General features: G+C 37.8%; 1 long non-coding RNA gene across 5 annotated transcripts; it reads right to left on the bottom strand.

Annotated features, from left to right (window-relative positions):
* Positions 1–672: 672 nt before the first annotated feature.
* On the bottom strand, positions 673–9,947 carry LOC125694717 (uncharacterized). 5 transcript variants are annotated; one of them, XR_007377676.1, is made up of 5 exons: positions 9,895–9,920; positions 9,711–9,790; positions 5,498–5,644; positions 5,237–5,340; positions 673–3,053 (listed from the first exon to the last, which is right to left on the bottom strand). It is a non-coding gene; the product is annotated as an uncharacterized LOC125694717 (long non-coding RNA). The 5 variants fall into 5 exon arrangements; XR_007377672.1 differs by having other exon boundaries at positions 674–3,053; positions 5,498–5,612; XR_007377675.1 differs by lacking the exon at positions 9,711–9,790 and having other exon boundaries at positions 674–3,053; positions 9,895–9,927.
* Positions 9,948–10,176: the final 229 nt, after the last annotated feature.

Consider the following 10,176-nt stretch of genomic DNA (forward strand, 5'->3'; position numbering starts at 1 on the left):
AACTTAGTTTAAAGTTTTGCTTGGTAAATGATAAAACAGTTATTAGTAGGAAAACATAAGAAATGCATCAGCAACCTTGTAAAATATTGATAATGTCTACCATTTTAAAGGCTACTTATACACCAAATTCCTACTAATTTTAAAAAGCTCAGATTGCTGCCCAAAAAATTTTTACCCTTAATTCAATAATAGTGGAAGTAAGAAGCCTATTCTTTGCCGTACCCCCAGCAATATCTTGTCCAGCAGAACCATTCAGATGGAAGGATGAGACAGATGCGACTTCCTTAGCTTGATTTCAGAGGTAAGTTTCTCCCAGTAAGGCATTCTATTTATATACATATATATATATTTTTTAAATACTTGGACCTGCACTGAGGAAGTAGAGCAGAGTCAAACTATGTTTGAACATTGCTGCTTCCTTGAGTTTCAGCCTTTTCCTTGATGAAGTCTTGAAATACTAAGGGAATTACATCCAATAATTTACTCATTGGACCCTTGCCCTTCACTACTTGTTAAAAAGCAGTGCTGAAATCTGTCTCCAATTTTGCCATAGGCATTTGAGAGATAACATTGGAGTAAGTTTTGATAATACAGGTGTCTTTGATTCCTGTCACACTGTTTTAAGCACAGATTTTGTTACAGTTATGGGATAACAATGACTAATGACGTCTTAGGGATAGGTACAGACAGTGTACAGGCTGTCTTTGTTAAATCTAGTTCTTTCCCATGTTAACTATAGGGTTTTGCTCATTAGCATGAGTTAGCTTGTCTTCCTGGGCAATTTCTTTCCCCTGAAAAATATGAGTTTTTTTTCCTTTTCAAGGACCACAACAAAAGCCTTTTACTAAGCTTCATCTTTCTTCACTCTCATTTAAGATAGGACAGGATAAGAGGTCTTCCCATTCTGTTTCTATATTTCACCCCAATTTTTGTTAGGTAGAAAATAAAGTCACCCATTTAGCAAGAATTTCTGAAGTTACTGTCTGGAAAAAGGGCAATGCCAGTCAGTATGCTCATTGTCCCATTGTGGACATAGTGGAAATATAGTGATTTTCATCCACCATAGTAATTCTTCATGCATTGTAGGATCACTTCTACATTAAAGAGACTGTCTTAACATTAACATCCATACATTACTCATTGGTACCTCACCTTTGTGGGAGGCCTTACACATACAAGATGCAGCCTCACAGCACAGCAACATAGACTAGACTGAAAGCTTAGAAAAATACTGAAATTTGGATATATTTTACATAACATTTAGATACATGCATTATCATTACGTTTAGATATTAGACTTCAATTTCTCTTTGCTTGTCCAAGAAGAGGTATCTGAAGTAAACACAGTGAGTTCAGTCCATTGAAGACAACAGTAAGACTGGAAAGTAGTGAGATGACAGAGAGAGGCAATCCACCTCTAATGGGATTTACCAGTTACGTATGAGGGCTACAGATTGGCTGCTCTAACTAATTAACTCCAGCCTATGCATATACAAATCAGGAGATAATCAGTAAACCAGAATCTGTGAATCCACTATCACAGTTCTCAGTCTCAACAGTAAATGTCCTACAAAAGTTTTTTCTCCTATCTGAATTTCTTGAAGCAGTTCAAAGACCGAGTGATGTCCTTGCTATCCCCACTCTTCCTTGGAATAGCAATGGCAAGTTATTTTGTATTTTTGTATAACTGTTCCTCTAATTACCTGTTTCACACATGAAAATATACTTATTGATTTTATTTGCCCTGGAAGCTGTTTTTTTAATACATTCATCAGTTGAAATTCACTTTGAGTATTTCCCAGTATCAAGAATTCATATGTTTTAAGTAGCCATTACTTTTACATCAAGAAGTAACTTCAGTATGGATAGAGCTATGGAACATATCAATTTCTATTATTTAATTTTGATATACTGATACGCATTAAAAGTACACAGTGTGTGAATGTGAGACAACTTACACATGTCTATTTTCCATCAGTGATCAAAGAAAAGGCAAACTGCAATAGATTATATGGAACCTATTAAATACAATCATCATGAGCATTTCTTTTTAGAGAGGGTTAATTTTAGTGAGGGTTAAAAAAAAAAATCACGTGACTTAAAGCTCTTTTCCATTGTCTGTACTTTATACCTCAGGATATAAATCCATTTCGTAATTACTCCCTTCTTATCTCAGAACTTTGCCTGACACACCATTCCATATGTTTATGATTCTCTGAATGAAGAAGTGTTCTCTGACAACCATTCAGATTTTTTCCCTTTAATTTCCATTTATGCCTTATTGTCTTATAACATTCAAGTGAAAATATATGTTGCAATATTGTGTGACATTATCTGTATTACTTAAGATTTTATATAGCCGTACATCAACCAAACATCAGATAAATCTCATGCTTCTCTTCCCCCCCCCCCCCCCCCCCCATACATCTTCCCTTCCAGAGCTGTATAGGTAGCAGATTCAATTTAGTCTCTATGACAAGTTGACTTTAAGCATTTCTTACAAACCTAGGACAGAATGCATCTGCAATTTTATCGAGTCACTTTGAAAAGTGAGCTACACATGCAACATTTGCTAAGCCCTCTCTGCAATTAGGAAAAATAGAAAAAATGCTAAATATTTGCACTCAGCAATATGCAGTATTGTTTATGGAACTTCATAGATTTACTAGCATTTGCAAATTGAGGGAACAATCCAGCAACACACTTGAGACAGAGCTTCAGGACTGGAACCCTACATAATATTACCTGACTAATTTGCTGGACTTGCTAATAAATAACGAAGTTGCACAAGAAAGGTACAAGTGATTTGTAATCCTGCAATAATGGCTTCTAAATAGTTAAGATTACACTGAGAGATGAGAACCTTTTCCCCCCCCCGTATGCCATATACCAGCAGGGGACAAAAATCAATCTTGTGAAGGCTCTGATTACTTGCACTGCAAGTTTCTTGTCAGCAGATTCAAAATGTGCAGTGGAATGAATCTTCTGCAAGGTAGAGGTGCTGTCTATCAGCTGGGCATCCTTCCTCCATTCTCTCCCCCCACTTCAACTTCCTGTGGAATATGTGGTTGTGATAAATTAGAGGAAGAAGAGAAAATACAAGATGCTTCAGCACAACCATTTTAATCCTCTACTGTCAATATGACACTAATTTTACTGTCTTCCATGTGATAAATGTATCCTTGAGGTGGGGGTAATGAGAAAGTTCAGGAACAAATGAAGGAATCATACTTGTCTAAAATACAATGCAACTTGAGTGTATACAAAAAAAATCTGTTCAAGGGACAGTGTTTAAATCTATTAAGGTCTGTAATTTAGCCTAGAGAAAAGACAGTCAATAACATGCAAGCTGATACACAGCACTTTTTAGAAAATGTCTGAAAAAATATAGGACTAGTGCAACCATACCAGAAAGGTTGGAAGAAAAAAAAAAATGTTCAGAACAGAGTATCAGACATATTTTATCTTTCTAGTTACCCAAGCCAAAGCCACATCTAGTCCTTGTCAAGTTTCTGAGTCTCTGCAGTAAGGATTTTGGGGGGGGGTTTCTGATTGGGTTTTTAACCAATGGAACTTTAAAAAAAATAAAATTAAATTAAAAAGAAAAAAACCAACCCTTTGCACTTTTAATAAAACCTAATTACTTCCAGTGAACAATGAAAGAAATTGTGTATTGAAAAGAAAAAAATTAATCATTTGCTTTAACCATGCTTTCTCTTAGTACTAAAGAAAAGGACGTTGCACCACTGCTTCAGCGAGGAGTGAGTGAATCCTTATAATCAGTTTTGATGCTCACAGAGCTAATTGCCAGGTCCACCCTGCAACTTATGGAATTACTGCTTCCTTCTTCCCATCTTCAGTACTCTTCATTAGCTTCAGAAATGAATTATGAGTTCACAATAAATATTCTCAGAGTAACGCATTTTATCCCAGAGAACTTGAAGAAAAAAGTTTGCCAAATGGAGAACTAAGCATTATTAAAATTGACTGCCCTAGGCCTGTTCTGGTCAGCACAGAATAATACTATGCAACAGCTACCAGGTTGAACATCCTGTGAGAGTACTAATTTATTCAGTCTCCTGATAATCACAACTAGACAGACAGCTTAATGAAGAAATATCATCTCCTCATCCTGCAGATGGAGAAAGACATGGAGAAGAAATGGCCCAGCATGGAAAGGATGATGCTACTCCTAGTCTTCAGTTCCAAATTCTACCCATCGCATTTTTCCCCCCCCATCTCTCAATATTCTTGCCTCCAGTATTATTCAAATGTATGAGCCAAAATTGCTGATTTTATAACTAGTAGCTTGAGATACTGTTTGAAGACAAAAAGTAAGGAAATATCTGGTTTTAACAGGTATGTAGCTGATAGATTAATAAATTGTCATAGTAGTTGATATTTTGTTGTGCATGCTAATCAGATTCCCAAAGGCCAAAATTACTCCTAGCACTCACATTAACACTCACGCTGCCTCTCACAATGGCACATATACCACTGTCAGAAGTCAGAAATCATTTTGAGGGTGGATAGTGATAGGACAAGGGGAATGGTTATAAGCTGAGACAGGGGATGATTGGGTTAGATATTAGGAAGTTTTTCCACACAAAGGGTGGTGATGCACTGGAACAGGTTGCCCAAGGAGGTTGTGGAAGCCCCATCCCTGGAAGCATTCAAGGCAAGGCTGTATGTGGCTCTGGGCATCATGGTCTGGTGGTTGGCAACCCAGCAAATAGCAGGGGGTTGAAACTAGATTGATCATTGTGGTCCTTTTCAACCCAGGCCATACTATGATTCTCTAAAAGTTAGCAATCTTCAGAAATCAGCACTTGCAACTTCAACTCCTTTCCTGCAGGAAGCCATACAGAAAGGGGAGGCAGACCACTGCAAACTTTAAAGGGCTTTGAACAGGCTAGTACGTCAATCCTTCAACTTGTGTTTGAGTTCTGTGGAGAGGAAGTGAGAGGAACTTTTTCATACTTTCCAGTGATCCTCTATAGGAGCACTATAGACAACATTGATTTCAGGCAAAAAAAAAAAAAAAAAAAAAAGATACTGCTATGTTTCTGTTTCTGTCGCCAACAGCAACATAAATCATTTTTTCCATGCTACCAAGTACTGAACTGTGTACCACACATGCCTGTATCTAGCATAAGTAAAAATCATAATCTGGAATTTACTGTTTATTTGAATAAACTATAGCTTGAAACAAAATTGCCATCAAAAAATATAATACCTTTGAGACCATTTTCAATTCCCCATCCTCCACCAGCCTCTTGCTCTGTTTCTCACAAGGCAGAGCTGAACTCAGGCATTGCTGTTCCACGCAGTGCTCATTATCTGAATGAATGAAAACCTTTATGAATGATTCCCAGTTGTCAAATACCATATTATCTCACACAGGAAACTACAGTGTTGATAAGGTGCCTTGTGGGCTTTAGGTTCAAGTGCATTGCTGAAGACCTGGGGGAAATTAAGGGAGTGGCATTTCAGTTACCTCCAATTCTGTCTGCTGTCACCAAGGTCCCACACGAACATCCAGGAAGGAAAGGATGGAGGAGCAGAGGCACCAGACTCTCTCCAACATGATATGCAGAAGTAGTAGTGGGGCCCTGACCAAATCACACAGGTGAATTTGGTAGCGCTGCTTTGATTGATGTTTCCCACACACATTACAGAGAAAAAGTTAAAATATTCTCTTTACACTACTACCAAAAAAAGAGAGTACAGATTACAGTAAAGGGAGATTCAAAGTTGGCCAGTGCATTTGAATTGCAAAGGAGCGATCAATTAGTTTATTATTAATCAGATAATTTTGGGGATAGTGAATAATATGAAATGAAAAGAAGAAATAACTAGCGGGATAATTTTCAGGAACCATCTCTCAGCTTTATAAACTAATCTTCCTCTAATGGCCCTTTTTAATGTAATTTATAGGTTCATCATTACCCTTTTTGTATTAGTAATTATTTCTAAAATACCAAAGAACCATCTTTTTTTCCAAGGTCCTTCTATGTACCTGATTTACAGCTTGGTTCCTGTTGGACTCTGTCTTTCTGAGGTTTGACATTTCAAAATATTTATAGCTCTTTTACATTAATGCCTTTCTCATGAATCTGAAGGTGACCGTTATTTCTCTCATCTTGTTGTAATTAAATGGATCAACTATGGCTTTATTATTTCTACTATTTATCTGAGCAGCACGTTAAAAACTTTCAGACAAGCAAGTGATATTGAACATTATGTGAATTATAACAAACAAATATTTCCTAAAACATAGGGTGCACTTGATGCATTGGCTAGGAAATTGTTCCAAGTGAAAGCACAAAATCTTTAATATTTTATTGATCAGATCTAAACCTTCTGCCCAAAGTGGCAATTAAATTTCAATTAAACTGACTGAAAGCATCATATTAAATTTCAGCACTTTACGAGCTATCAGATAATGCTGCAGGACAAATCTTTAGTATGATCACACTCTTTTCAAATTATATTATCCTGTTCATTCACAATAAAAGTGACAGTTTTAGGTATACTTTCAATATTTCTTGAATATAAACCCTCTAATGAACACATTTTATTGCCTTTAAATCAATTATTATTGGATATTTTAATAAAGTGAATTGAGCACTTTGTTTTACACACTGCTTAGAAGTTATTATATTTTGCAGTCAGCATAGCAAAGAACAGTAACAGTATGAAAGAAAGATCCAAATACCTAGCATACTATAAATTTAATCACCTATTTACAATGATGAATATGCTACATTCTGTTGCACTACAGCTACTAGTACAACACATTAATTAATATCTGATTAGATCTTCAGACATTGGGTCTCACTTCCTTCACCACCACAATTACATAAATGAGATAAGCTTAAGATAACACAATCAGAATTACAAGCACTGAAAGTGCTTTTAGAGTATTGCAACATACAAAGACAAATATCTTACTGTTTCTTCTCCCTTTGTTCCACTTGTTCTATGTGAATGCTGATGCTTAGAATGACCAAAAAGCACCTGGATACAGATAAATTTGCTTAAAGCAGAGGTGATTATCATTCAAGTCTCCTTTTGAGTTACACACATACACATGTTTAAGTGTAAATAACATTAACCAGTTTTTTTTTTTTCATGAAATATAGATGAGGCATCAGGCAAATCTAACACATGACTGCAAGTAGTCAAATTTCATTTCACTTAGCAGGTGTTTGGGCATGTTGAACTGAATACATTTGCTGCCTGTTGTAAATAGGAATCTATATTGATGTTAGAAGTTTACTGTGTTTTTATGGGTGAACACACAAAAATAATTACTCAAAAAAGAAACATTATTTCCTAGATGGACTTTTACAGTACTGTACTGTCATTATGAAGGGAAATGCCTATATTCTATACCCTCAGAATTCCCTCCTTCTGCAGATTCTGCTTTCAAAAGAGAAACAGGTAACACAGTTATTTTAGGACACTGCTTTCTGTCAATGATTCACTACCACTGAATGGTCGCCTATGTAGCATCTTAAGTCCTTAAAGGTAATCATCATTTTCAGACTTTAGGAATTGCGGAATAACACACCAAAAGAAAAAGTCCATATCTCCTAAGAATAATGTGCTGTTGCGCTGCTTTTATTTTAATATCATACCAGTTTTCCAAAGAGAAGAAAAATGTAACATTCTGTTGCATTTGGAGTAAAACAAACATCAAAGGAGGTAAACACAAAGGGGGCAAAAGCCCATTTTTTTAGAGCAATTTTTTTTTTTTTTGTACAGAGTTAAACTAAGAAATGTATTTTGCAATACAAGGAGCAATATTCTAGAGATTGCACAATTCCATATGACTAAGTATAATTTGTTTGTTTATACACCTTTCTCATTCTGCTATTCTTCTCCCTTTGGAGCAAAGAATTAGGTGTGCAAGGAAATAAGGGAAAAAAAAAAAAAAAAAAGGAAAGCATCAGTTTGTAACCAGGACTCTTCATTTTTCAGCATATGTGAAGGTAAGAGAAGTCCTGCAGAGGGTAAAACAGTACACAAGTAACTAAGTAAAGGAATTGGCCTCCAGAGCAGATGTTCATGCTGTCTCAGCAGGCAAGGACAGTACATGCTGCATCAAACACAGCTCTCAGCACGTGCTTGCACCTCTCCTGACCCCTACACTTCCTGGCTTCGCTACCATGAAAGCACCACAAGAAAGGAGGTGTGTCTGAAGGCAGCATGGGTGGATCTTTTTTAACACAAATGAGCAGCAGTGTTTTGTTGTTTTAGGTTTTGTTTTTAATTAGGATCTTAAACTGCCTGTTTAAGCCCCTTGCCCATCTCCCAGCAATGCCCCTAGGAGCTGGCTGGTTATTGTGACTGCCATCAGCAACAGAGCACACATCAGCATACGGTTTCCAAGCTGCTTCCTCACCTGCTCAACCTGGGGGTTGTGTAATATTTCCTGAGGTTCTGTCCCTGTCCACAGCTCTCCTTAGTACTAAAGGACACGACATTGGTAGGCATGCACATACCAAGTAAATGTAAGAGGAGAGGCTGAGAAAGCAGGGACAAAGAGAAGAGGAGGCATGGCTTCAGTGGCGCCCAGGACAAGAGGCAGTGGGCACAAGGTGGAACACTGGTGGTTTCCTCAGAACACCAGGTACCACTCCTATGCTGTGTGACAAAGCACTGGCACAGGCTGCCTAGAGAGACTGTGGAGTCTCCTCCTTGAAGATCTCCAAAAGCTACACGGACATGAGCCCAGGCATCCCTCTCTCCTTCTTTAGATAACCCTATTTGTGGTTTAAGGCGGCAGGCAGCTAAACACCACACAGTTGTTTGCTCACTCTCCACCCCTATGTAATATGAGGGAGAGAACTGGTAACAAAGTAGAACTCCTGGGTTGAGATAAAGCTCTGCATGGCTTTTTGCAGGGATTGGAGCAATGGCAGGACCTGCTGTTATCATCATCAGATCCAATTATCTCTTTGCTTTTAGGGTGCTGAAGAACTGAACAGAGTTCAGTAGACACAGGCCAGACCCCAGCACATTGGAGTGATCTGTGCATTCCTAGAGTTGCCAGCACACCTGTTCCACTTACTTTTTTTTTTTCCTAGATTCTGCAGTTATTCAGGGATGAACTTGCAAATCATTAGGGGTGCCCACTGTTCTGAGTACTTGCCCATACCATCTTATGTTCCCCAGCATTCAACTGTCCAGCCTCAGGACAGATCCCTGGGGCATATTTGCAAATAATTATTTAACCTTAAACAAAATCTGAAACATATTCAGGTAATATCACAATAGTAACATGCTGATTTGCACATTCCCATTTGCCTTTCTCATAGCCTAGCTCCCTAAGGAGACAAAGTGCAGTTACAAATAGTTTTTAATATGTGGTTCTCAAAGTATGAGGATAACTGCAATATTAAATACAAAAACCAGATTAGCTTCCTGACCAGTACAGAAAAATGATAACATTAATCTAGCCCTTGGAAATGAGGAACAAGGTAACACAGATCACATACAGCAAGTAAGGCATTAAATAGTAGAGTTCTATGGAAAAAAAAAAAAAAACTCAGAAATATCTCCAGAAACACGATAAAGAAAACAACACCATGCCCAACAACAACTAAACTACTATAGGAAAAATTTTAACACACTCTGCCCTGACACGTTAACACTTGGAGCTGCATATTGGGCACCAAAAAGGCGGCTACAGTTTAACCTACCAGTAGCTTTAACTTAGCAGCAGCTCAGCACAACACAGCTGTTCACTTACTCCCCCACCTCAGCAAGATGGGAGAGAGAACTGGAAACAAAACAGAATTTGCAAGATAAAAACTATTCATCAAGACACTAAAGCAAAAGTAATAACTATACATACAAACATATACCTACAATACAATTACTCACCATCTGCTCTATAACACCCAGCCAAGCACCAGCCCACCACTGGCCAACTTCCCCCACAGACTTATAGCTGCCCCACGTGGCATCAGGTGACCTGGAGTAACACCTGGCCTAACTGACAAATTCAGGCCACCTGTCCTGGCTCCAACCCACCCCCTGCAGCCCTGCCATTAGGGCAGCAACTCAGTGCTTTTTTGTGGTTTGGTCTCTTTTTAGTTTGGATGTATGCTTGTTACTCAAAAATTGCTATAAACACTGGTGTGCTATCTATAGTGCCTAAGCTGG

The sequence above is a fragment of the Lagopus muta genome, chromosome 6, assembly GCF_023343835.1.
Source record: "Lagopus muta isolate bLagMut1 chromosome 6, bLagMut1 primary, whole genome shotgun sequence".
NCBI classification, from domain to species: domain Eukaryota; kingdom Metazoa; phylum Chordata; class Aves; order Galliformes; family Phasianidae; genus Lagopus; species Lagopus muta.